This window comes from Fukomys damarensis, unplaced genomic scaffold (genome assembly GCF_012274545.1).
Source record: "Fukomys damarensis isolate Sample0158 unplaced genomic scaffold, DMR_v1.0_HiC HiC_scaffold_6, whole genome shotgun sequence".
NCBI lineage: Eukaryota > Metazoa > Chordata > Mammalia > Rodentia > Bathyergidae > Fukomys > Fukomys damarensis.
Window position 1 is genome coordinate 38,018,692 of NW_022900918.1, and position 27,204 is coordinate 38,045,895.

At 39.7% G+C, this 27,204-nt stretch overlaps 1 long non-coding RNA gene across 3 annotated transcripts; it reads right to left on the reverse strand.

Moving 5' to 3' along the window:
* Window positions 1-6,823: 6,823 nt before the first annotated feature.
* Window positions 6,824-25,536, reverse strand: LOC117285117. Of its 3 annotated transcripts, none has more exons than XR_004516091.1 (5): window positions 25,437-25,536; window positions 24,787-25,228; window positions 20,774-20,905; window positions 7,785-7,957; window positions 6,824-7,263 (listed from the first exon to the last, which is right to left on the reverse strand). It is a non-coding gene; the product is annotated as an uncharacterized LOC117285117 (long non-coding RNA). The 3 variants fall into 3 exon arrangements; XR_004516090.1 differs by having other exon boundaries at window positions 7,666-7,957; XR_004516092.1 differs by lacking the exons at window positions 6,824-7,263; window positions 7,785-7,957 and adding an exon at window positions 16,089-16,704.
* Between the last annotated feature and the right edge of the window lie 1,668 nt (window positions 25,537-27,204).

A 27,204-nucleotide genomic window follows, 5' to 3' on the forward strand; every position in this document is an offset into this window, starting at 1 on the left:
TTCTTTAAGAAAGAAACAACAACAACTCCCACGAGTAATAGTTCACCTTCGCTAGCTGAGTACCTGCTCAAGGTTTCACCTCCAAACACCAATAAATGAATGTGTTGTGGTCTATAGCTCTCAGAAGAGCACATATGGGTCCCTGGATGCATTAGGCTTCAGTACAGGAACAGAAACGATATAAAATACATGTGTCATTATACAACGGATTTGTTAGGCAGGCCTGCAGGTTCAGGAGGGTAGGAAAGAGTCCCAGGGGTCATCTGTGGAATCAGAGGTGGAAGAATCCAAAATGGCAGTGTGCTCATCGGGGAGCTGGAGGACCCAGTGGAAGATCAAAGGCCTGAAGCCAACTACAGAGTCACCACCACATGGGTCTGAGTTAGAAAGCTGAAGAGTTTGCTTGGAAAGTTGAAGGGTCCATGCTGGCTACCTGAATTAACAGGACTCTGATGTCTGAACTCTCATATGCCTCCAAAGGGGAAAAAGTAAGGAGAAAAATACTTCCTTCTCTCCCTTTGCATTATGTCCAATCTACATATTTCTTGTTTAATGCACCCTCACCTGGGGTGGATCTTCCTTCTTTATTTGTTGGCCTACCTGTCAATCACTCACAGACACACCTAGAGTTTTACTAATTTACTAGGCAAGCTTTACTGCAAATCAGGTTGACACATCACAATTAATAGTCCTAACAAAGATGGACATTTTAGTCTGGCTTGTAATCCCAAGGAGCCAGAGGCATCCACGATTTCTGTTACAGGGAGAGGGAAGAATAGTGGGAGGCGGGCACTCAATGAAACATCCTCCAGCAGTCAGACATGCACATACTCATGTTTTTTTGTTGGCTTGGGAGACCATCAGCGGCACCCCTGAGCTGGATACCCAACCCCCAGAGCTCATGTTTTGGTAAAGTGTACTGAGCTCCCCCGCAACATCTCATGGTATTCCCTTTCCCTTGCCCTCAGCTAACTCAAAATACACACTATCCAGCTCCTAGGTCTTATGTTCGGCTGCTGTGAAACAATTTCTCCTACCTGTTCTCACCTAATCCTGGCCATTTCTTGTAACCTTCATGGCAAAACATTGCGTTTAGCTGGATATTTTCACACATTTTCTATTATGCTGTATAATGTGGTGTTCATGTTTCCAACTACTGATGAATAGCTTTCCTTCTCGGTCGATCTACGTATCATAGATGAGCAGATTATGACAGAACTCTCTGGCCAAGGTGATTGATGATGTGTAATTCTCTAATGTGTTCTAGTGACTACAGGTGTTTTCTCAGGCAGGGGAAGTAATTACGTATCATAGGAGATGAGCAGATTATGACAGAACTCTCTGGCCAAGGTGATGATGTGTAATTCTCTAATGTGTTCTAGTGACTACAGGTGTTTTCTCAGGCAGGGGAAGTAACATGTTTCCAAATATCATGCCATTCTATTCTTTATTTAAATGGTTAATGTGCATGAAACACAAATACAATTTCCTACTAAAACAGCAATGTGCATTGATGAATTTGCTCAGTGTACTGGTGGCTGATAAAGTTTCTCTCAGTTTTTGTCCACGAAGTGTGCACCATGAACCAACTCCGGAATATAGCAGAGGTGGTGTACATGGAGGAAGTGAAAATGGACTTTTGGAAATCTATAGACATTAACATAACCAAGTCCCTGAGCCCTTCGGGGGCTGCACCTCATGGACCAGGGTGGAGACTAGGCAGGGTTTGGGTAAACTTGGAGAATTTTATGAATTGCCAGCTGCGAGTAGGTTTGGTTATGTCATAAGAATGTCACCCTGTGCCAAGGCTATTTGGGCCCCCAAGAGACTGGCAATGGAAAGAAATACAAAGTGATTTCAACTCCACCAATAATCTGGGAATGCCGATCATGCTGCATTTGTGGCGAGGTGGCTAGGGGTTTTGCTGTGATTGCAGCAAAATCTACTTTCCTGTGGGTTTTCACTTCCCTATGGATTTGAGTCTAACTGTGTCTTAAACCGGCACTGGGAAACAGATGGTTTAGAGAGCCAGGCTGCGAGGTAAAGGTCTATGAAAGCTGAGAAGACCCACCTGAAAGTGCTCTGAGCACTCTATTGATTTTTATAGATCTTTTCAGAGAGAAGAGAACTTAAAAATAGAAGAATACAGCTCAGCATCCAATTACTAAAATATCATGGTAAGGTTCACTCTAACACAAATTCCATGATTTTTATGTCAAGCATGAATCTGTATAAAAATATATAAGGCCAAATGAGTATAGCAGAGGAGTTAGGCTGTGAAAAGAGGGAGAATATAGAATATTTCTGCTTTTATGGAAGATGTTTTGGCTTTGGAATAAAAAATATTGGCAACACGCCCATTCCTCTCCTGCTTACTACTTGAGACCCAGAGCAGAATGTCTTTCCCCATGTAATGCTTTCATTATCTATAAGTTTTTCAAACTGGAATAGATCTTGCCAAAAAACTGACTCTCCCTATGAGTAAATGATTCCTCTGATCATTATATTTTTATTTTTTGTAATTAATATCTTGTTTGTGCTTCTGCAAGGAATAAAGACAAGAAATCATAACTCTAAATCTTTTGAGAAGCTAATTTCAGTAGCCCCTAATCCTCTTGTTGTTTAGCTCAACTTATTCCCTTAAAAAACAAATCCATCGGTCCTAACCAGTTAGAAATCTTGATCCCAAGAATCACAGGAAGGAGATGTCAGAGTGCACAGTGTTGTGACAAAACTGCACATGTTTCTTCATATGTGTGATTATGTTTGAAAGTATGTGCACACTGTGTTTAAGAAGATGTGTGTGTGTGCGTGTGTGTGTGCATGTGTGGTTGTGTATTCATTAAAATCCCAGGCAACCTCACTGTCTGCACACACTATGAGGTTGAGTGGGAAAGAAAATTCAGAAGAAAGATACATCTCCTTGGAAAGGTACCATAGTTTACAAGCACAGCCATAGTTTGTGTCTGGCTTTGACATGTTAGATGGTAAAACAATATCAGCTTTTGAGTAAAAGTTTGGATTTAAGACTTTCTGCAGAATAGGCTGAGCAATAAACACCCACAAAGGAGAACTCTAATTTTGTTTTTCTGTATTATTATCTATGGCCTCACAAGGCTGTGGGAAAGAGATAATAAAAGTGATGTGGAATGTTTAAGATTATATATTTCCCAGTTCTTACATATTCATTCCATCTTCATTTTTATGTTAGAAATTTTGGCTAAATGAAATTTACAGATTCATTTTAGGAATATCGTATCTTTAGATTATGTATCTTAGCCTAAAAGTAAGGTGGGAAAATATCAGGACTAGAATCTAACAGGTAATGAAACCATCATGTAGTTAATGTGCGAAGAGATTTAACAACCAGGAGAAGCTGAACTTGCCTGGCTCATTCCTGACAGAAGGGCATGGTCATCTTCACCAGGACGATGCAAGGAGAGATGCTGAGTTCAAAGAAAGAATCCTGTGTGAAGCTTTTCCTTCCTTTTCACTGCATGTACAATTCTTATCCACTTGTGAAGAGCCAAGTCCTGCAGTCATAACCCCTGCACAGTTACCACTTTTCACTGATGTCTTTGAAGGCGGTCAGTACTGCTTTGCTTGTTTCCTGGAACTTGTCAATGGAATGCTTGCTCTTACTTCTGTAGAAATCCTCTGTGCGTTATGAGCCACACCTCTCACTATTGGCTTAACTAACCTCTCTGTGGAAAGAAGAACCATGGAAGACTTTCCAATCCACCACAGTAACTGAGGAATATCTGACAAGAGAGAGCTACTCGGACAACGAATGCTAAGCACAAAATAATGTCTCCGTGCAATCACTCCAGAAAAAAAATTCTGTTAATTATCACTTTTGCCACAGTATTTTTTGCACATATACGCATGGAAAGACAACAAAGGTCATATACTTTTTTGTACGGGTTTATGATGAGAAATTGCCTGCAGCATTCAACAATCTGGAAATTAAATATAATTTTGTCGTTTAAGAACTGATCTTCCAAAGACAATTGGAGAAGATAATCTTCTTCTCTCACAGCTTAAAGATAGCTTGAGTCTGAGCATGAATCCAGTCAGTCACATATGCAACACAAATATTGTCCTCCTGTGGGATTATGGTCTGGCTCTAAAATGATGCCCAGGATTCTGATGTGTACAGAGGTGATTGGATCGTGAGAAGTCTAATGCCAAGAGTGGATACTGCTGCTGTTAGGGAATTGTTCATGTTAAAGTATGCTGTGACACCACCATCACAGGGTGCATTCTCCTGGTACTTCTTGGCTCCTAAAATGACCTCATGCTCTTATCTTTAGTTTCCCTCCCACCAAGGCCACAGTGAGACAGAGAAGTTGAAACCTGTTTCTGCAGGGCTGGACCCATAAAAAGCAACCTGGCCTGTGATAGGTTAAAAGTATCCCACTCCTCATGAATAAGCAATAGCCCAGCCCAAACCAATAAAAGGACCTTCCTTTCTTTGCTCTTCTCTTTTCTTCTTCTCTTCCTCTCTTCTTCTTCTTCTTGCTGCCCCTTCTCCCTCTGCTCCTGCTCCCTGAATAAAGTCTCCTGTCAGACCTCTCGGTGTGTGTGTGGTCTAGTTGTTGAGCGTCACTATTCCCTTTCATCTGCTATCATGACTCGATGTCATTGGCGATGAAACAACACAAATGCCCCAATATGTGTGTTTTTTTTTAAATTTTCTCAGTACTCAGACAATGGACCCCATGCCCAGATGAAGGGAGTGGGTTTGTAGTTGAAGCTGTGTACACAGTCTGTAGCTCATCTTCTCTGGCTCTTATGCTTTTTCCTGCATCCCACCATGCCCTGTGGCCATGCTTTTCAGCCAGGATGTTTCTGCCTCAATTCCAGCCCAGAAGCCAGGAGTCAAAGGACCACAGACAGACACCTCTGAAACTATGACCCAGAACCACTCCTTTCTCCTTTAACTAGATTTTCTCAGGCACTGGGCCACAGTGATGAAAAGCTGACCAACACAGGTAGTCATCATTTTCCCTGTAGCAATATATTTTTCACATTAATTTAAACTTGCTGGTGATTAGCAGTTGGTAGGAATTCTAGATGCTTAGCACAATTTGAGTCTCTTAACAACAGTTCTTCTGGGCTGTGAACAGAGAAACAATTAAAAGAATATGGTGAAATATATTCTGAGAGTATTAAACTAAAAACTTCCATTTTTACCTAATTTCAGTCTACTTGCAGCATGTTTTTTCAGCAAATTATGTGGATTAGAGGGGAAAAAATAAACAAATTAAGCATGGATAGTTCCAGCTTGTCTGTATTATCAATCATCTAAAAACAACTGCAAATCATGTCATGAATTCATTGCATAAATACAATTTACTGTGCAAAGGATACACTTTCACTTTTTTCTATTGCTGCAGTGTTGGTCATTAGTATTTTTAAGGATAAACAACACAGAAATATTTGGGGACTAAAATCAAGGAATACCCTTATCTACTCTAAGCTTCAGGTAATGATACTGTAACTTGTTGAACAAACTCACCCGGAATGAATTAGACGTCACACCCATGCCCTTTCGTGCTCTCTCTTATCTTTCTTTCATCCTGTTTAACTATTGTTATAAAAACTGACAAGACTCACCAATAAAAGGACCTTCCTTTCTTTGCTCTTCTCTTTTCTTCTTCTCTTCCTCTCTTCTTCTTCTTCTTGCTGCCCCTTCTCCCTCTGCTCCTGCTCCCTGAATAAAGTCTCCTGTCAGACCTCTCGGTGTGTGTGTGGTCTAGTTGTTGAGCGTCACTATTCCCATTCATCTGCTATCATGACTCGATGTCATTGGCGATGAAACAACACAAACGCCCCAATATGTGTGTGTTTTTTTTTTAATTTTCTCAGTACTCAGACAATGGACCCCATGCCCAGATGAAGGGAGTGGGTTTGTAGTTGAAGCTGTGTACACAGTCTGTAGCTCATCTTCTCTGGCTCTTATGCTTTTTCCTGCATCCCACCATGCCCTGTGGCCATGCTTTTCAGCCAGGATGTTTCTGCCTCAATTCCAGCCCAGAAGCCAGGAGTCAAAGGACCACAGACAGACACCTCTGAAACTATGACCCAGAACCACTCCTTTCTCCTTTAACTAGATTTTCTCAGGCACTGGGCCACAGTGATGAAAAGCTGACCAACACAGGTAGTCATCATTTTCCCTGTAGCAATATATTTTTCACATTAATTTAAACTTGCTGGTGATTAGCAGTTGGTAGGAATTCTAGATGCTTAGCACAATTTGAGTCTCTTAACAACAGTTCTTCTGGGCTGTGAACAGAGAAACAATTAAAAGAATATGGTGAAATATATTCTGAGAGTATTAAACTAAAAACTTCCATTTTTACCTAATTTCAGTCTACTTGCAGCATGTTTTTTCAGCAAATTATGTGGATTAGAGGGGAAAAAATAAACAAATTAAGCATGGATAGTTCCAGCTTGTCTGTATTATCAATCATCTAAAAACAACTGCAAATCATGTCATGAATTCATTGCATAAATACAATTTACTGTGCAAAGGATACACTTTCACTTTTTTCTATTGCTGCAGTGTTGGTCATTAGTATTTTTAAGGATAAACAACACAGAAATATTTGGGGACTAAAATCAAGGAATACCCTTATCTACTCTAAGCTTCAGGTAATGATACTGTACCTTGTTGAACAAACTCACCCAGAATGAATTAGACGTCACACCCATGCCCTTTCGTGCTCTCTCTTATCTTTCTTTCATCCTGTTTAATTCATCTGCTATCATGACTCGATGTCATTGGCGATGAAACAACACAAACGCCCCAATATGTGTGTGTTTTTTTTTTAATTTTCTCAGTACTCAGACAATGGACCCCATGCCCAGATGAAGGGAGTGGGTTTGTAGTTGAAGCTGTGTACACAGTCTGTAGCTCATCTTCTCTGGCTCTTATGCTTTTTCCTGCATCCCACCATGCCCTGTGGCCATGCTTTTCAGCCAGGATGTTTCTGCCTCAATTCCAGCCCAGAAGCCAGGAGTCAAAGGACCACAGACAGACACCTCTGAAACTATGACCCAGAACCACTCCTTTCTCCTTTAACTAGATTTTCTCAGGCACTGGGCCACAGTGATGAAAAGCTGACCAACACAGGTAGTCATCATTTTCCCTGTAGCAATATATTTTTCACATTAATTTAAACTTGCTGGTGATTAGCAGTTGGTAGGAATTCTAGATGCTTAGCACAATTTGAGTCTCTTAACAACAGTTCTTCTGGGCTGTGAACAGAGAAACAATTAAAAGAATATGGTGAAATATATTCTGAGAGTATTAAACTAAAAACTTCCATTTTTACCTAATTTCAGTCTACTTGCAGCATGTTTTTTCAGCAAATTATGTGGATTAGAGGGGAAAAAATAAACAAATTAAGCATGGATAGTTCCAGCTTGTCTGTATTATCAATCATCTAAAAACAACTGCAAATCATGTCATGAATTCATTGCATAAATACAATTTACTGTGCAAAGGATACACTTTCACTTTTTTCTATTGCTGCAGTGTTGGTCATTAGTATTTTTAAGGATAAACAACACAGAAATATTTGGGGACTAAAATCAAGGAATACCCTTATCTACTCTAAGCTTCAGGTAATGATACTGTAACTTGTTGAACAAACTCACCCGGAATGAATTAGACGTCACACCCATGCCCTTTCGTGCTCTCTCTTATCTTTCTTTCATCCTGTTTAACTATTGTTATAAAAACTGACAAGACTCCCTCCTCGGGCTCCACGTCACACCTTTGCCCACTCCCTGCTTTCTCACAGGACCCAACTTGGCAGCGTCTCCCAAGGGCTCCCACACAGAAAAGCTGCTGTCATCTGGATTCCTTGATCTTTAAAACGTGCAATGCATCCAGTTGTCCGTACAGTGGCAGCAATTAGATTGCAATCTTGTAAATATAAAAGATTCACTATTGAGAAAAAAAGAAAGATCATTTGGAGTTAATTCCTGCGGGCGGGTATTTTGATCAGAAAAAAACTTCGAAGGAAGAAATCTGGCCTTTGAGGCCAGGGAGAAATTTCCTAATGGCTATAAGTCAGCATTGGAGAGCATCACACAGAGAAGGCAGGAAAGCTGTAAAAAAAAATTCAGAAACCAAACTGCTGCTGAGTAATTAAAAAATAGCAGTCTGAAAGCCCCAATATATGTTTGGTTTTGTGTTTTCAGTACACAGGACAGAATCCATTTCTCTAACATATCTTCAGCACTTTGTTATTTTTAATTTTAATTTTGAGACAGTGTCTCCCTAGTCATTGGGAGGCTGATTGCCCCAAGTTTTAGGATTTACCCCATAAAATAACTTATGACCCCATTGACTCCCATGGGATTCTCAAGGACACACAGCCCTGTGGATGTCAGCCTGCTCCCCACCTCTCCATCTCTGAAGTTGTAAGCACTTGAGCTCTGCAATTCCCTGACAGATGTCGTATGGGTATCAATAAACGTGGTGATCTTAATGTGATTTAGGTTATGGTTATTATACTCACCTCCCCAAAATTTGAAGACAAATCTGGAACTAAGAAGCACCAAGTATAGACAAATATTTGCTCATTAACAATTGCATGTTCACTAAAAGGGAAAATTACAATAAGACAAAGAGAATGAAGTAGCTCTCCATCCACTCCTGTACACAGCAATCCCCCTCCACCTGAACCTACAGTCTGGGTGTTTGGCCTGGGCATAGTGTGCAGTGTCTGTAGTCCTACAGATCTAGGGGTGCAATCCAGGAGGATTTGAACTTCAAACCCAACCTGAGCAACTTAACCACTTAGCAAGATTTTGCTACAAATTAAAATTTTAAAAATAAAAATAAAAAGAGCTTGAGATATGACTCAGGGGAAAAGCCCTAGGTTCAGTCCCTGTGAGAAATGAATAAAATAAAGGAAGGAAAGAAGGAAGGAAAGAAGGAAGGAAGGGAGAAGGAAAGAAAGGAAGAAGAAAAAAAAACAAGAGAAAGAAAGGAAGGAAGGATATTGAGCCCTAAAAGTGGTAGTTGTGATACTCCACTCAAAGCACTAACGTATTTTAGGGGAGAAATCCCCAAACACAACAGAACAACAACAAAAGAGTGCACCCCAGTTTTTCTAATGCTGGGGCTCGATCCTAGGGCCTTGCACATGCTAGAAAAATGGTCTATCCTGAGTTCCGTCCCCAGATCTTTTGACAAATTTTTATTTTGAGACAGAGTTTTGTTGCACTGCCTGGACTCAAACTTGGAAATTCACTGCCTCAGCCTTCCAAGTATCAAGTGTATCTTTTAAACTTGCAACTCCTGTGAAAATATGGGGCCTAAATATAGTTCTAAATACACAAGTAAATAAGTCTAGTCACGATGAACAAAAGTGCATTGTCTGTTCATTCAATATTAATGTATACATTGCTTGAGGTAGACAGAAGAATGAAGCAATGTTTTGCCTCAAAAGCAGCAGTGTAGTAAGGATAAATGGATCACACATGTTCTGGGTAGTAAATTTTATGGTTAAAAAAATAAAATAAAAATAAAAACAGCAGCAGCAACAACAACAACAAACAGGACAGTTGCTACTAGAAACAGAGAAAAGACTGGGAGTCAAAGCAACATCAAGGCGGGCAATGTGGTCTTTTACTCTATAATAACCTCCACCTGAACCTACAGTCTGGGTGTTTGGCCTGGGCATAGTGTGCAGTGTCTGTAGTCCTACAGATCTAGGGGTGCAATCCAGGAGGATTTGAACTTCAAACCCAACCTGAGCAACTTAACCACTTAGCAAGATTTTGCTACAAATTAAAATTTTAAAAATAAAAATAAAAAGAGCTTGAGATATGACTCAGGGGAAAAGCCCTAGGTTCAGTCCCTGTGAGAAATGAATAAAATAAAGGAAGGAAAGAAGGAAGGAAAGAAGGAAGGAAGGGAGAAGGAAAGAAAGGAAGAAGAAAAAAAAACAAGAGAAAGAAAGGAAGGAAGGATATTGAGCCCTAAAAGTGGTAGTTGTGATACTCCACTCAAAGCACTAACGTATTTTAGGGGAGAAATCCCCAAACACAACAGAACAACAACAAAAGAGTGCACCCCAGTTTTTCTAATGCTGGGGCTCGATCCTAGGGCCTTGCACATGCTAGAAAAATGGTCTATCCTGAGTTCCGTCCCCAGATCTTTTGACAAATTTTTATTTTGAGACAGAGTTTTGTTGCACTGCCTGGACTCAAACTTGGAAATTCACTGCCTCAGCCTTCCAAGTATCAAGTGTATCTTTTAAACTTGCAACTCCTGTGAAAATATGGGGCCTAAATATAGTTCTAAATACACAAGTAAATAAGTCTAGTCACGATGAACAAAAGTGCATTGTCTGTTCATTCAATATTAATGTATACATTGCTTGAGGTAGACAGAAGAATGAAGCAATGTTTTGCCTCAAAAGCAGCAGTGTAGTAAGGATAAATGGATCACACATGTTCTGGGTAGTAAATTTTATGGTTAAAAAAATAAAATAAAAATAAAAACAGCAGCAGCAACAACAACAACAAACAGGACAGTTGCTACTAGAAGCAGAGAAAAGACTGGGAGTCAAAGCAACATCAAGGCGGGCAATGTGGTCTTTTACTCTATAATATTCCAAGTCTTTTGTAGAAAAGTCTGCCAACCCCTCTGGTTCAAGGATGGCAGCTTCTGCATGAAGATGGTGAGGCAAACATTCTTTAATTACATCATACAGCCTCCTTAGCTGGTAATGATATAAAGACAGAGCCCTTAATTTACTCTGTCTGAAGAAAAAACAGCAATCCAAGATAAGATACGTTGGATTGAAAACTTAATTCATTGTATCAGCACAACTCTGCAGGGCCAGCAAGCAACAAAACTCACACAGGTGAGATGTGTTCTCACATTCCTATGCCTCTGCATTCCCCTCTGGGTTTTGAGGTTCCACTCATCTCCCCTACCCCAACCTTTATCTCGCTGACTGCACACAGCTCCCTGCATCCTCCAGCACAGTTTCCCCCCTGAGCCAAATAACTTCTCTTTGCCCACCACTATCAGAGTGTCTACTTCCTTCATGGAAATTATATCTGATGTGCACAGGAAAAGTAATCTGGTTTTTAAGCCACTTCATGCCCAAATGAAGGTGACTTTTTGTAAAGCTCAAAATAGACCAGGGTTGGTTGTATTCGGATGAGGACTTCTGGGCTCAAATAATTCTCACTGGAAATGTTTGTCTTTTAGGGATGCAATGAGGGGCTTTGCTGTCCAAGAGCTTCTGGGTTTCCTCAACTGTTCTAATGCAGCCGACCGGGCCAGGTGCAAGCACAGCATCGTCCAGCTCAACAAGGCCCAGCTGATGTGGACGTGACTATCACTTAGGGTTCTTTATTCACAAGGTTTTCTTCTTCATACATTCACTTATATGAAGAAGCACGCATGAAGGTGGCGAGGTCAGATTTCCCAGAGATCTACTCAGCCAAAATTAATCACTGCAAGTTTGAAATGCAGAGCAATAGAACTCACAGTTTCATAGGCTACCACTGATACACTTTTTGTCAGAGGCTGGAATGACAGACTCTCAAAGGCATGAAATCCAACTAAGCCACCTTCACTGACTTCTCTGCTCTCTCATTGCAGAAAATCCACACATATATGTTAATGAGCATGGAATGAGCACAGAATCCTCTCCATTATGTCATCCACTGTACCCGTGTGTGAATGGCACCTCTGGTGTTTTAGGACAATAAGCATACGATAAACAAGTCTTTGCATTCTCCCAAAGTTTGGATGGATGAGAGGAAAGGAAACTATTGCAGTGTGTAAAATGGAAGCACACTTCTTTGAGAAAGAAACAACCAAAAGGTCATTATACTGAAGCAAAACTCTTAATTGGATGGATTTCTCCCTCCTCTACTCTGTATAAAGAAGACAAGGCCTCACAGAGGAGGGAAGTCCGTGAGGCAAGTGAAAGCCCTCCCTGGGGTTCAGTAACTTTCTTGAGAAGAGCAAATGTAGCCTTGGGGCTGGGAGAGAACAGAGTCAACTCTAACAAAAGAAAGGGAAGTTAGCTGAATGCTGACTCCTAGTGCAGAAGACATCCCTCTCTCCACGAGGCGTTCAGAGGAGCAGGCATGAACATAATGCACTGTTTGGTTCTACATGAAATTTTATGTTTATCACTAAAGCTCCACACGTGGAAGAAAACAGATACTGGCCCTCTTCCACCTGCCTACCAACGTATGTAATTAACACAGCTTCTACTTTTTGTATATGTCGTGCTTCATAAACTAAATACAAACTGGGCAATATCCATATTTTGCAACACCATGCAACATATCAAAATTAGTGATGATACGAGTAAGGAACAGCGTAGTTTTACTAATATTATTATACTTTTGAGACCATATTACAATACTTTTCTTACTCTAACAAAGGATAAAGCAAGGAAGACCTTTCTGAAGGCAAAGTGAGTGAAATTGGCTCTGATTTTTTTTTTAAATCTAAACTCACAATCCTCATAGAAAATTTGTGGGTTAGGTTCTAAGATGAGCTTGTCTCGATACTCGGTTTAAAGATTGTCAAACAAAGAATCAATGGAAGACAGAGTTAAATGGCTGGGCCTGGGATTAGGCTCAGTGGTCTGTCGCCTGCCTCACAAGCACAAGTTCCATCCCCGGTACCGAGACAACAACAACAACAATAACAAAAAGTTAAGTGGCTGACTATAATTAACAAATCAGTGTTATAAATTTTCAGTTGTACTTGATTTTTCACCCTATATGACAATTGTGTTTGCTATGGACCAGCAATGTTGCACCTTTTCTGTTTGCAATCCCTTGATCTTGTACACAGATGAAGTTGCTGAGGTTTTACATTTTAACACAATAGTTCACAACCTTGAATTTTTCATTTTTAATAACTTTGAGAAAATTTTTGTTATGGGGATTGGAGGGGATTTCCATGGCACACTGTCTTGCAGGTCTTGGATTAACAATCGCAGTATTCTCGTGTGATGCTCTAGGGCATGAATGCACCTCTGCCATGCCGCTTTATCTATGGTGAAACTCTCCATGTTTTGGAACAAATTGCTTTCTGTGTTGTGCAACCTCTGCAACTATGTCCTAGAAATTTTATTTAAATAGTAAACATTAAAATTAATAATGCTTTCCCTTTGCATAGGGATTATTTAGTTTTAAGCAATTGCCTAATTACTTTGAATGCAGTAGCTGACTCAGTTTCTAGGCGAGTTCATGAATTCTGCTTTCCAGACTAGAAATCCAGAGTTCGGACTCAGGAAGTGGGTCCTCAGTCCTGCTGTCCCTCACAATTTCCCGTGCATCCTTTTACATACATTCTAAATTCTCCCCCATCTACAAGATCATTTATTGATATCAGTATGGATTCATAAACATGTATTTTGTGTTTTTACTTGCAATCTAATACTCATTCATTAATTTTGTTCTCAAATTATTTCACTGTTGGCCACTAGGAGTTCTGCCATTTGGTTAATCTGTTTTTTGACAAACCATCCAAATATAGGAAAGCATAAAAAAATTTTTTTTTACTTGGTTGATCTCATTAAGTAAACACATTAATAACAACATTTTCATTACTGATTTCACTCTGTTGTAAAACCTCACTGACACTGAGAGAGATGGGGACAGCACTAGGATGAACTTTGCAAGGAAAGACTTTCAGTGGGGCTGATGCAGGGATTCATCTCAGCCCACCTGCTGGGATCACAGGATCTATGAGAACACAACTCCTACGGCACCGTTGGTGCCAGTCCACTTCCTAGTATTTTCCCTGAAGTAAACTTGGAAGCACAAGGAAAGAAACCTGCACTCCTTTTCATTGTTGTTAGGTTAGATTACAATTTCTCTTATCAAAATAACCATCTTCGATAGAAAATGAAAACGTATTTCTAGCTCACAAAAGTTCACCATAGCAAACGTGCAGCATGTCCTACAGCGATAATAAAATGCCACAGACACTCAAATGCTGCGTAGAATTTTGCTTGCATCAAAAGTGCAAATCAGTATCATTTGTGCTGTACTTAAAAGGCACAAACCACTGAAAAGTTAGATTTCACTATTATGAAGCATATTTCTTTACACTGAAATAACTTCATCATCTGAAATAGGGCCATCTCACCCATTAGTGGGAAAAAAATCCATTCTGCTTTTTTTGTAGTTCATTTTCATCTCAGAGGAGTAATACACTTCTTGGCCCATAGCATTTCCTGCAGCTTAATAACCAGCTGGACCTGAGGCCTGCACCATCTTCGGTCCCCATTAGTTCCCAGGAAGCACTACCTCAATCATCATTGCATAATTAAGACCATTTTGGGCTCCTTTAATGTCACGTATCAATAATTGAGGAGAAATAGTACCAGGGAAATCATGACATTGCTTTATATGAAAAAGAAGAAGAAAAGTGAACAGGCTCGCGTTTATTTCAGTAACTGCCCTTCAGAGGAAAACCAACAGCCAAAGAAAGTTTCTAAAGACTTTATTTCAATATTTCTACATGCAAATAATTTAGCAAAATGGATAAATAAGAATACAACAAAGAAGGCACTGTCACTAGGCAGATTTCAGAAACCTTTGAAAGTATAAACTGCAGTGCTTTGAGTATCATCTCCAAATTCAAGTAAGTCAGAAAACCGAGCTGACCAAACATTCATATGATATGCTGAATTCTTGGGGTAAAAAGGAAAATAATTCAAAATAGACCTCTTGCCTTATTTCCCCTCCATTCTATATATATATATATAAAATATCGGGTGTATTTGTTTCCCTAAGAAAGTGATTAGAGAAAGGCAGCCTCTGCATTCACATGCACTGGGCATAAATCCCTACTCATGCATCCTTTTCAGAGGTCAAGAAGCTGAAATATGGAAACTAAATCTTCTTAGATGAAATCCTTAGACTCCCCGCCAAAATGGCCATAATATCTAATGCTGGGAATGATGAACCAGCAGCCCTGCCATGTGTGTATGTGTGTTCGTGTGTGTGTGCGTGTGCACCAACAAGCTTGCTGCGCTGCTAAGGGCATTTCCAGCCTGTGATTTGACAGGCTCCGAAAGGCTGTAGCCCTCACCCACTCTCTGAGGACATTGGAGGTCGTCTGGCTGAGGTCTTCCTTCCTTCCCCCACTCTGACCAGACCTGAAACCCACTGAGTAGTGGGCAAGTCTCAAGTGGTCCAGAAGGAGAGAAGCTGTGTGCACAAATAAGAAAGAGAGGAACACTAAAATGATTCCTCTACTCATAAAGCAAGGGGTCATCAGCTTCGAGACAGCACTCTTGGTAAATTATTATTTGATAACTACACTTTAGCCACAGAAAGTATACCCTATGGTGTGTGCCTGTATTTAAAATTCACACTCAGAAACATCAAGATCCTGCCACTTTTTGCTTTGAGTCACTCTGAAAAAAGTTCCTGGAGCTGTGTTTGCATGTTTTCTCATTAAACCCAGAGAAAGTGAAAGCATAAGATTTAGCAGTAGTACAGGCATGGGTGTGTGCTGGGGTCTCGCCCATCTCCACCTGCACACTTACTATGCTGGTCAGTTTGGCTTTATCAGAATATCAGAACTCATTGCTGACTCATGCCAGAAATTATACCCAATGTCAGAAATTACATTCCAAATAATACAAAAGCATTACCCTAGCACAGCATTGTAACTAGGCAAGGGTCAGGCAAGAGGAAGGAGCTCAGCCACTTCTGTGGGCCCCTCTCTGTACTGCTGCCTCTCGAGACTTGTCCAGAATATTCGTTCATGCTTTTATATTAGAGCTTGGCCACCATGCCTTTATATTTAGAACTGCTGGCATGGTGAGTAAAGTAGCCTTGTGGAAAGTCAGTGTAGTAAAAGGTATTAAACAATGAATTCATTGATGGCCATTTAACTCCTATTACTGTAGCACAGAACATTACCCTGTGGATTATTACCAGTATGTGTTCAGTAAAGAGAGTGCAGCTTACTTGGAAATATTTTTGTTGGTAGACGGTCTAACACTATGTAGGTATTAATAAATATGCTATGAAAGTACCAGGTAATCAGAAATATTCATGTCCTTTGCTTTCTAAATTCACATGTGTCCCTCCAAGCTGGTGAGGCCAAGGATTTGGCCAACCAGCTCCAGGAATGGGGGGTCTCATCCCTTTCCTGCTGGGGCCCCCTCCAGTCCAATCCAGGTCTCTTCCGCCCCTGACTGTGAGTTCAGCAGGCGACTGGCTTTGTCCTCTTCAGCTCCAAAATCACAACCTGAATGTCTTAACAGAGCAGAGTAATCTGTAGCAATCAACTCCCCTCGTAAACTCTGATTGCGTATACTGTCTTGATGCTCTTGCCGCGTGATTGAATCGCAAGTGCTTTTAATCCCGGCTTCTGCACACTTGACCATTTATCCGGAGTGGACACTTTATGGCAGTAGTCCTCCCACCTTTCAACTCTCCGTGCAGATTAGGTGTGAAGTAGACGCAATTAGATGGAGATAGGAAAGTAGGAATGCACACAAATACTGCAGTAAATTAGAGACGGTCACGTAACTGCTTTTGGCTTTTTCTCTGAGCCACTTGCTGGAGATTCCTGAGGTCTCCACCAGCATCGGACGCTGAGTCATGTGTACCTCCAGGCACCATGGAACACCTTTCCCGGCTCAGACACAGGTCTCCTTCGTATGAGGCAGTCAGCTGTGTTCAAGAAATTAAAAAAGAAAAAAAAAAAAAAAAGGAGTAGGGAAGATGGCTGCACTCCTTCCAGAGGTTGCAGCTTGCTCAAACGTTCACCACCCCAACACGTCCAACCTTTCAACTATGGACGGAACAGAACGATCAACAGATCAGGAACTTGCCATTACTAAGCGCAGGCTGCAGCCCTGAGCTCCGTCTCCAGCAATAAGGTTTAGACATTTTTAGAGAACCAGCAAGCTAAGTGTGATGGTGGAGTCCTGTACTTCCAATATTCTGAGAGGCTGAGTTCAAGACCAACCTGGGAAACTTAGTGAGACCTTGTCTAAACATAAAAATTAAATTAAGAAAAAAACAGAAAAGACCTAGGGAAGTAGCTCGGTAGGAGATCCTGAGTACCTACCCCCGAAAAAAAAAGAATTACCAACCTTTAAGTTAATAAATCAACAGCCTTGACATTGATCATGCATCAGGATCTCAGTTTCTCTTTCTTCATTTGAGAGCCTGCATTGAATAATTTCTATGGATATAACACGTGAAGGAGAGAGCGGCATTCGTTCACCACACATCTCTTAAAATGTCAGACCAGAGACTTAGCTCTCCAACTGTTTTCTCCCAAAGGCTTCCGTGGTGATGTGCTCTGAGACTGAATAGCAGAGAGAGCTGAAAACCAATTTCTACCAGAAAATGTTTTCCTAATGAAATTAAATGGCAAAGCATTTGCTTTTTAAAACCCACACTGTTCTCATCTGAACTCAAAAGTAGAAGGTACCTTTACGAGTATTGATTAGTTACTGCAGATTTTAATAACAATGGAGCATATTAAAATATATACCAGGGCCGGGAATTTAGCTCAGTGGTGCCGCCACCTGCCTCACAAGTGTAAGGTCCTGAGTTCCATCCCTAGTACAAAATAAAATAAAATAAATATCAAATATTGGGTGTTGAGAAATATTTCCATGGGATGTATTCTTCTTGAGATAGAAATTGTGAGTATCTAGCTGCACCCCAATGCTCTTCATTTCACTTTGGTGCTTACTAGCCCCACCATCAGTGCTGGTCACTTTCAGGACAGGTGCAGCTAAGCTATGGTAGGCTGTGGAAAGAACCATGACTGTAGGACAATGAGGTTTCCAGGTATTCTGGGAAGTGTTTTGTTCATGGCAAAACAGACAGTATTTTCTGGGACTAGTTCCGATCTTCTTCTAGTGTAAGTATTGACATTTTGGAAATCCTAAGCCTGTCTTGCTTATTAATGAGATAAAGTATCATTTGCCTTTTTTATACTGGAAAAGAAACTGCCATTTAAATCAGACCCCACCAAACATTAGTATATGGCAAGCTACTGAAATTCGAAGCATCAGACAACCAGAGGCATGAAATGCTGCTCCAATGATGTTTGTAGAGCATTGGGAGGGTGTTGTAAACCACACAGCTATGCACGGCTGATCCCCAGCCAGCTGCAGGTAGGGGCCAGCCCTGCTCACATAGTCCCTGTGCTGTGGCTTGGTGTCATCCTGTTCCAGATGGTGAAAGTGGAACAGCGTTCCTGCTCAGAAATCCTTGTCCACGTGCAGAGAACAAAGTAGCAAAGACAGTGCTGGCAGCCCTACCTGGATTCCTGGAGCCCTCAGAAGGTCTTCTCAGACCTGGCTTTGCCATCTTTTCTGGGTCCATCTCTCTTCCCTCCAGGCAGCAACCTGAGAGTTTCAAGTTGCAAATCAACCTTGTTGCCCGCACTCCAGAGCATATCCCTCTCTCGAGGGCTCCCTCTTCTTCCTGGATAAATTCCAGACTGCTTGCACCCTCTGGTCTCAGGCCTCCAGCCTTAGCTTCCTTGTTCTATGCAGGGAGGATCAGCTGTGTGTTCCTTGGACAGCTGCCTCCACCTCCTTCTCAAGGGCTCTGCCATTCTCCGTGCTCTGCATAGAGTGCACAACCCTGGACTCATGGCCTCATCTGCCCCAAGGATATTTTTCAGCTCAATGGACAATTTCTTAGGAAGGCTACCCTGGCCCCCAGTTTGTACATTTCAATCAAGTCTACATCGGTTCCTGTGATTATTTCACAGCCATCACTTTTCCTCACTGGATCGTGAGCGCTATGTGAGCAGAGTTCTTGAAGCTGATGGATAGGGTGTGATGAACACCGTGAACTCAAAACCTAACACCAGCCTGGGCATGGGCCAGATGTTAGATAAGACGTGTGAGCAGAAAACACATGTCCTCCTTATGAGTTTTATAGCATCATATTTTAAAAAAAATTTGTCATTTTTATTTATCATTTAAAAGTTATACAAATATTTTAGAATTGTAGCAAGGTAAGATAAACGTAAAAAAGTTTAAATAGAAAATTACATAGCTATACTTGTCTAGCATAGACTTGACAAAGAAGGCTGAAACCATGTTAATTGACATTATTTGCACTTCAAAATAAAGACTATAGTGATCATATAAAGGTGTAAAGGGCAATTCTCCAACAAGAACTAATTGTTTTTAATGCACATTTTACTAACAAAACACCCATTTATATAAGGCAAAAACATGAAGTAAAGGAGATATGATAAGTATTCAAATATTACTGAAAATTTCACAACACAAACACATTTCTCCAAGTAGGAGTTGATTTTATTTTTATATATCAAAAACATTTGTGATACATTTAGTTGATTTGATCAGTTAAATACATAAATTTTGAAATTTATTTAAAATCACAAAAAATAATTATTGGATTTATCAATAACTGATGAATTATAAGGAATAACAAAGTGGTATCACAGGGATATCCTTTTTCACCAAAACTAAAATGAACAAAACAAAAACGTCACATACATCAGGTTTTCTCTGAAAAATAAATTTATTCTCAAAATCTAACTTTAAAATATAATGATATATTTTCACATGCCGAACAATAATCCAAATACAAATGATATTTTTAAAATTCTCTTCCTACAATGTTCAGCTTGATGGCTAGACATTGATACAAATCTACGGAAAGTTTTTAAAATAGAACAATGTAATCATAGGAAATGTCTCTCAGAATTCTTAGCAGATCCTTAAATAAGTTATTTAAACAAACTATAATGACCTATTACTTAGTAACATAGCCATGCCTTTTAGATTAGTCATTAAATATGAATGGAAGTTCTTAGAAAAGAGCAATGCATTCAAGTAAGACTTTTTTTATTGAAGGGCTATCAATAAAATTTCACACTTACTTAAAATTTTAAGACAATTGAATAAAAGAAATCAGGATTTCTCCACAGCCTTAAGTAAATTAAATGTAACCTCTAGTTTTCATTTCAAAAATTCACTCTTGAGAGGTCTGGGAAACCTGAAGATACACAAACATCATCATTTGTTTGATATCTGATGGGGCTTCCAAATATAGCTTTTTTCTATCACTTCTAAGTAGGTAAGCTTCTACGCAAACTTTGAAATGCCTTCCTACTTCATATTTGAAGATCTGCCTCATATGCATTTACCAAAGGGGGAAAAGATGATAAATGTTCCCATTTGCGTTAGAAGTGAACATAGAGGAAACAGACACTGCAGGCTTTGTTATTATGATTTTGGACTGATATATCAATTGGAAAGTCATGAGGATGTTAAAAGATTGGGTCAGCTAAGCCCCACCCCACCACATTCTGCTTTGCTTTAAAAAAAAAAAAAAGGGATGCTACATAAAGATCACTTTATGTATTGTTCAGTTACTTCACACAACCTCAGCAGATTTCCCATAACCTGCTAAGCTTTAGGCTCTATTTGAGAGTAGAAAATGGTTAATGAATTTTCAATAAGTACTTGTTCAGTTACTTTCATAGAACCCAGACAATCTTTCCAAAGAATGAACTCTCATATTTATGTTTTGTAAAAAAAGTTATTTGTCAAAGTGGAGTGAAATTGTCTATCTCAAAATGTCTTTCTCCTGTGATCAATATAAAAATCTAGACACCGTCTAGCCTGACTTTATACTCCTTCTATTTAGATGGCTGTGACATAGATGTGTGATCTCAGGATGAGTTCAAAGCATTTTTTTACTCTCTTACCATCCCGCCAAAACCAATGCTCACCTCTCAAGTTCAACAGATTTCTCCGACAGCAGGATGGTGATTCCACTCCCTGTAGCTCTTCTTTCCAAAGATGGAAAAAGATGATTACTTAATCCATACAAGGCTCCGGTGCCAGTCAAGAAACTGTGCTTGCTAATGATTTAGGAAACCACAATTAAATTTCATCACAGAAAGAAAAGAACCTCTGTGGAGAGAATCTTTCAACCCATTTTTATTTCATTGAATGTATTGGTAGTTTTTAGGTGTACAGTACAGTTGCATTCATCATTGGGATGTTGCACCTTTACATAACAGGTCCTGGTTCTTATTTTCCCCCATACCCCTGCCCTCCCCCACCCTTCACCCTTCCCTATTTATGAAGACTTTGTTTCAATTTTTTTCCTTTTCTCATATATTTCCTTTTCCCTTGCTTCCTTTCCCCAACCCTTCCCCCTTCTCTTCCTCCTTAAGCCCCTTTCTTCCTATTTCACATTATCAGTTATTCAATTTGAACCTTATTTACACTTAGTTTTTTACACCAGAAAAACTACTCAGTATTTACACGTGTGTCGACCCATTTTCTTTCTGATTTTACAGAGCTATAATTTCTTTTCTGTAGATTCCAATTCCAGACAATTTTTTTAATGGTCTATGAAACCAGACTTGGAAAGATGTTTTGAGACATTTCTCAATGAGTTCTTAGCCAGCATTACATTTCACGTGAATAATTTTTTCCTATCTCAGATACTTAATGAGCAATTCCATTCTCACACATTTGGTTGGCTACTTTCTGTGCAGTTTAGGAATCTCATTGCATTAAAAAAGCTACTTGTTAAACTTTCCTGTAGACACTCCTGAAGAGAGAACGTGCAGTGAACATGGAAATACAGACCAGACTTCGATGTAGAAATCCACCGATCCATCAATAGAGAGAAATGGCCAGACTCAAACTAAGACATTGCTTGTCTTAGAGGCAAATGTAAACAAATTAAAGAACTAACCAGCTGAGGGCAATTAATTTATACACAGAAACACTATAGAAGAAATCTACCCATGCTGATATGAAGGAAACACATACGGGAATAGAGCACCCCAGCCATACAAGGCATGAGTCCATCTAAACCTTTAACGCAACGCATATTTCTACTTTTGCCTTTATAATGTACAAGCAGACAACTGAATTAAGACATGTCCTCAAAGTGAAGGAATGCAAAGTTTCTTATGACAAGTAAAAGGGAAGGTCTACCAGCATGTGTTAGCCTACTGGCAAGAAATATCTCAAGAAGTAACAAAAGGTAATAATAAATGAGATAATAATAATAATAATAATAATAATAATAATAATAATAATAATAATAATAATGAATACTTTCTAGACCCCTAAACTAACTTCATGTCTTTGAGTCCTGTCTCATGTTGGGCTTCAAAGTCAGTAATGAAATGCTGATAATTCTTCTGTTTGTTCTTTCGAAAAATATGTCTTATCCTTTGCCTTTATCAGTTTAATGATTTGTATTGTGTTCTCAAGCAAAAAATTTCTACAGATGAACAATGGTGTCTTTTCACAGATTACCTGAGTGCTGGCATTCATATTTGCTTTCTGCATGGAATAATTGCTTCTTCCATAAAATTCTCTCAATTTCTAAATTGAATTATTGGATTACTGTTCACAATGACATTGGGGAATTTCTTCAAGAGGTGAATGTTTTTCTCTCTTGAACCCTTTCAGAAAGCTAGTTTCTGCATGTCTTGGAAGGTATTTCTGCTACAACCAACTGCATACTTTTAATGCTGTCCTTAAAGGGGAAAAGAAAATCATTTGAGAAAAAGTGGCTGGAGAAACACATCTCTCCAGCCACAGACTATTTCTCCCCTGGGGCAGATTTTTCAAGCTACCCTCCTCTGTGTTCACCTCCTCCTTCTTGTCTGGACCCATCAGCCTCCCAGCCCAGTTCCTGGGCAGCCCAGGCACTGAGGAAAACAGGACCCCACAGTAAGATGAGCACAGCCCTGTTGAATGGGAAAGAGATCAGATACTTCAGAGAGAAAAAAATAGGACATGTGACTCGATAGGTGGCCTAAATGTCATGTCTGAGTGGGAAAAATTCTAAGCAGAAAAGATAATTTGCCTTAATAATGAATCCAAAGCAAATTTTACCAAAGTGTCTACCCTCAGTTAGAAATGGAATATGTAGAAAATGAAATATGACTTAAAGTCAACCTTGACTTTCTGAACACATGCAAATTTGTCTGTAAGTACATAAAAGATGCTTATATTTCACACAACACTGAGGCGACTTTTACACTCACACATTTGTTTTTGCAAACACCTAAATTTCTTTGTCTGCCACTCACCAAGAAATGGAACTATGGGACAAACTTCAAAGGCAAAAATGTGCTTTTTCAGTTTAGTTTTAGGCAACTGTGGAAGTTATTATTATTTTTTTTTGTATATTTGTCTAACACAATAAACGTTTAGCCTACAGCCAAGGGGATTGTGTAAATTTTCCTCTGGCATAGTTACTCTTTCCAGGCCTGCTCAGGAGTATATTATATTTGTGCCGTGTGTATATATACACATCTTCAACTTTTGTTAGTGTTAACATTTATTTTGTTTCCTGCTATGCATGTATATACGTGTTTTATTTAATAATGTTAGTTAACATTTTCCTTTTTTGTAAATAATGATACTATAATTTGAAGAGTCTGGCTCAATTCCCAGACTTAGGTCAAGCCAATGTAGGAATACATTTAGTTCACTTTATTCTTTTATTGCACTTTTGATATTGAATGACTTTCTTGGGAGAATATTTTTCATGTTGTAAGTTTGCAAAAAATGATTCTAAATAACACCAAACCTCCTTTGGTTTTTTTTTTTTTGTGCTGTTTTGTTTTTCTTTTTTAACTACAATAGAAAAGTGGATCAAATTTAGAAATTCCAATTGTAGTATATATGTATCATGGCTCATGTGGGAGGTTTAAAATTACATTGAACAAGAGGAATTGTTTTTGTTTTTTACCTTATTTCTTGGCATGAAATCATGTTTTCCTTTATTACTTTTGCTTGTCTCTGAACTTTAGAAAAAAAGGAAAAGTGTGCTCCCACAATTAGACAAGTAATTACCGATTTACAATATCTAAAATGGCTGGTGGATTCCCCTAAATCTTCATTTTGTCTACAGCTTTAAATTTATGTCCTTTCTCTCTGACATGAGAATAACAACTTCAAAATTGCTGTGGACTTTTTCCTACCTGCCTGGCAAGATCTTTTTTAAGTTAATCCCTTTTTGTTCTCACAGATAGGACTCCCTTTTGGCGCAGTGTGAAAACTATTATCTATGTCAATCTGGGTTGTCTGATTGTCTAAGGACTTTTGTCACAATGTTTGTTCATTCTTTTTTCTCATTTTCTACTGGTGGGGCTCACTGGAATATAGCATTATTCTTTACCAAGTGCTTAATTTGTAACTAAAAACTACCTCCAGTGTGCTTAAGTGCACGGATCTGTGGACCACATCCTTGAGATCCGAATTCATGATGCTGAGAGAAAGCATGGGTCCCCAAGTTTGTAATACAATTTTTTGTATCTCGATGTTATTAATAAAATAATCCAGTGGTCACCTAGCATAGTAGCTCACTAAGTAAATATTTGTGAAACAAATGAATTATGAATTATCTCTAGAATTCACTCATTCTCAAGGAAGCATTTCTGGCTACTGAAATATCAATGCCCTTTTTATTTCTGGTACTCAGGGTCTTACGCTTTCAAGGAAGGCAGCAGCCCCACTGAGCTAAATCCCCCTGCCCTTTTTATTTCTAATTAATTTTATCGGTCCACTGTTGACATATGCAATGGTCATGCCCTCAGTGGGTATTCATTACCCTTTGAAAAACACTCTTTGTAGAATTTACTGGGAAGAGAAATCATGATCTGCCTGTGTTTGAGATGTTACTGTCCCTAACAGCCAACTGGAGTTCCCCATAAGAACAAAGTCCTTCTCCTCTTTGTCCCTCATAAAGCATCTGCATTAGTACCTTGTAGACAGAATTGCAGGAAGTACTTGCTGGATGGATGAAGAAGTCCTAGGATAAGTTTGAACACAACACATGCATAAGCAGACATTACTAGAATGCTCTCGAAGTTCCTGCTATGTGAGTTCAAGCATGGGCGGCTTTGTCTCCAAGAACCAACTGCTTTTAAGGTCTCCACAAATTGGCAAGTCTTTATGTAAGCAGAAACAGAGTATCACATGGTAATGTAGCTTCTTGCTGTTCCAACTCACAAAGAACATAGACCTGCTCCAGGGTGATACAGTGCTAGGGCTGTCATCACTGGGTAGAGAAGCATTACCATTATCCTTCTGTTCTCCTGGTCAAAATAACCTGATGATGTCACAGCCAAGAAATCACCCAAAGCTCCTGCATCAGAAGGGCTGGTGTATCTTGCACAAAGTCTCATGAGCCAGTTCCAACTTTCCTGATGTGTAAGGGAAAGATCTAGAATCCTGGCCTTGCCACACAGGTGCAAGCTTTCCCCTTCAGCTCCCTCCCTCATTTCAAACTCTGTCTGGCTGCGGTGCCTTTCCCAAGGTCCCATGGAGCTGTCCCATGCCATCTGCACAAAGCCTGGTGCATGAGCTCCACTGTGGGGAATCTCTAAGGAGAGCCCTTGCTTCCCTTTGTACCCCTTAAAGGAGAATGCCAGGCCCGCCAGGAGTCCTAGGTTGTCCTCACATCCCCATGAGTGTCCAGCAGGTGGCCCTGAAAGGTGTCCCCATGGCTCTACTTCTAACCAGGAGCCAGCAGCCACCCGAGATTCCACAGGGCTATTGTGAGGTCACAGCCAGATACCGAGGAGGGGACCATCAGCGTGACCACCATCGCAGTAGACACTGGGCGGTTACTGGGGCTGCTCTGAGGCTGTAGTAGAAACTCACCCAGAAATGTGGAATTGCTGTAAACTTCTCATTGTGATCGCTGCAAACACCTCAACTCCCCAAACAGTCTTATCTGGAAAATAGGCTTAATGAAGCCTGAATTTTTGCTACTGCAAAAAGTTGATATCCTAAAAACTTGCACCGTAAGTGGAGTCATTTATCACTTAAAAATTTTAGGAATACAGGCTGGGGATTTAGTTCAGTGGCACTGTGGATGCCTCACAAGCTCAAGGTCATGAGTTTAATGGCCAGTACCACCCAAAAAAATTTAAGATCATGGACAAGACAAAATATTTACAATACGGAATGTCTGTGTTCACAGCATCAATACAATAACTGAACATCTTCAAGTGAGAATGACTACAATCATTTAATATTTTACCAAGTACAAATGAATATTGAGCACAATAATACCAATCTCCAGTCAGTTTTTTTATGGAAAAATTTTCTATTTAAAAAATACTGTAAGAAAAATAAATGAATAATAAAAATACTGTAAAATTAGAAAGTAGAGTGAAGGAAGTCCAATGCATGTGAATATCCAACTAGTTGCATGGAGTAGGGCTCTGATTGTGTTATGCCACATAACAAACTACTTCTTAGCTTGGCAGCTTACAGTCCACTCTTAAATGTCCCAATTCTGTGGGACTTGGAAAGAGTGTAACAGGAGGGCTTCTCTCTGCACACACTGCCTATGATTTCACTGGAGGACCCTACAGGCTGGACCCCATGACAGTTGTTGCGTTTAGCTCTGGCCACTTCAATTCATCACCTCGGAATTCCCTACAGCATGGTGAACTCAGAATTATGAGGAAATTTTATGGCAGCCCAGGTGTCCCACAGTGGTCTTTCCAAGAGATACCAAGGAGAAGCCTTGAGCTGGAAGCCTGAGTTGGTTGTCCAGCCCCTATTTCTGCCATATTGAGTTAGTCAAACAGAACCTGTCAGGGTATCATTTGTGTTAAAGAGGATGAGACACAGGCCTTCCCCTCTACCTGAAAAGAGAATTTGAGAGTCTGTGAGCATCTGTGGTCTAAGGCAACATGAAAGATGATAGAGTTGGTTACAAACCTTCATCACAGCGCTTTCCCTGAATTCTTTGTCAGTTCATAGGGATTTGCTTAGTTTTATGTGGATTTGGGATTGTAGTTGTATAGACTTTCCAGTTTAAAAAGAGAGGCGCTATTTTTCAGACTTTATAAGTCAAAGGTGTAGGAGCCAGTCAAACCTAGAATGGATTCTCCTCTTAGATTCTTGTAAGGACGTGTGACTGAAGTTATAACAGAATGTGACTCTCATTTTCTTCCACTGAAAAGTTACCACATACTTAGTAGTTAAATGAGAAACTAGAGACATTTCTAGCTAAACAGATGCACAGTGAGGCCATACTCAAGTGAAATAAATAGGACACACATGTGCAAATACCGAATTTTCTCTCTGATATGAGAAACTAAAAGTTTAAATGAGGACCAAAATGTTAAATAGACACTGTGAAATAGGAAGAAAATGTGTAAAG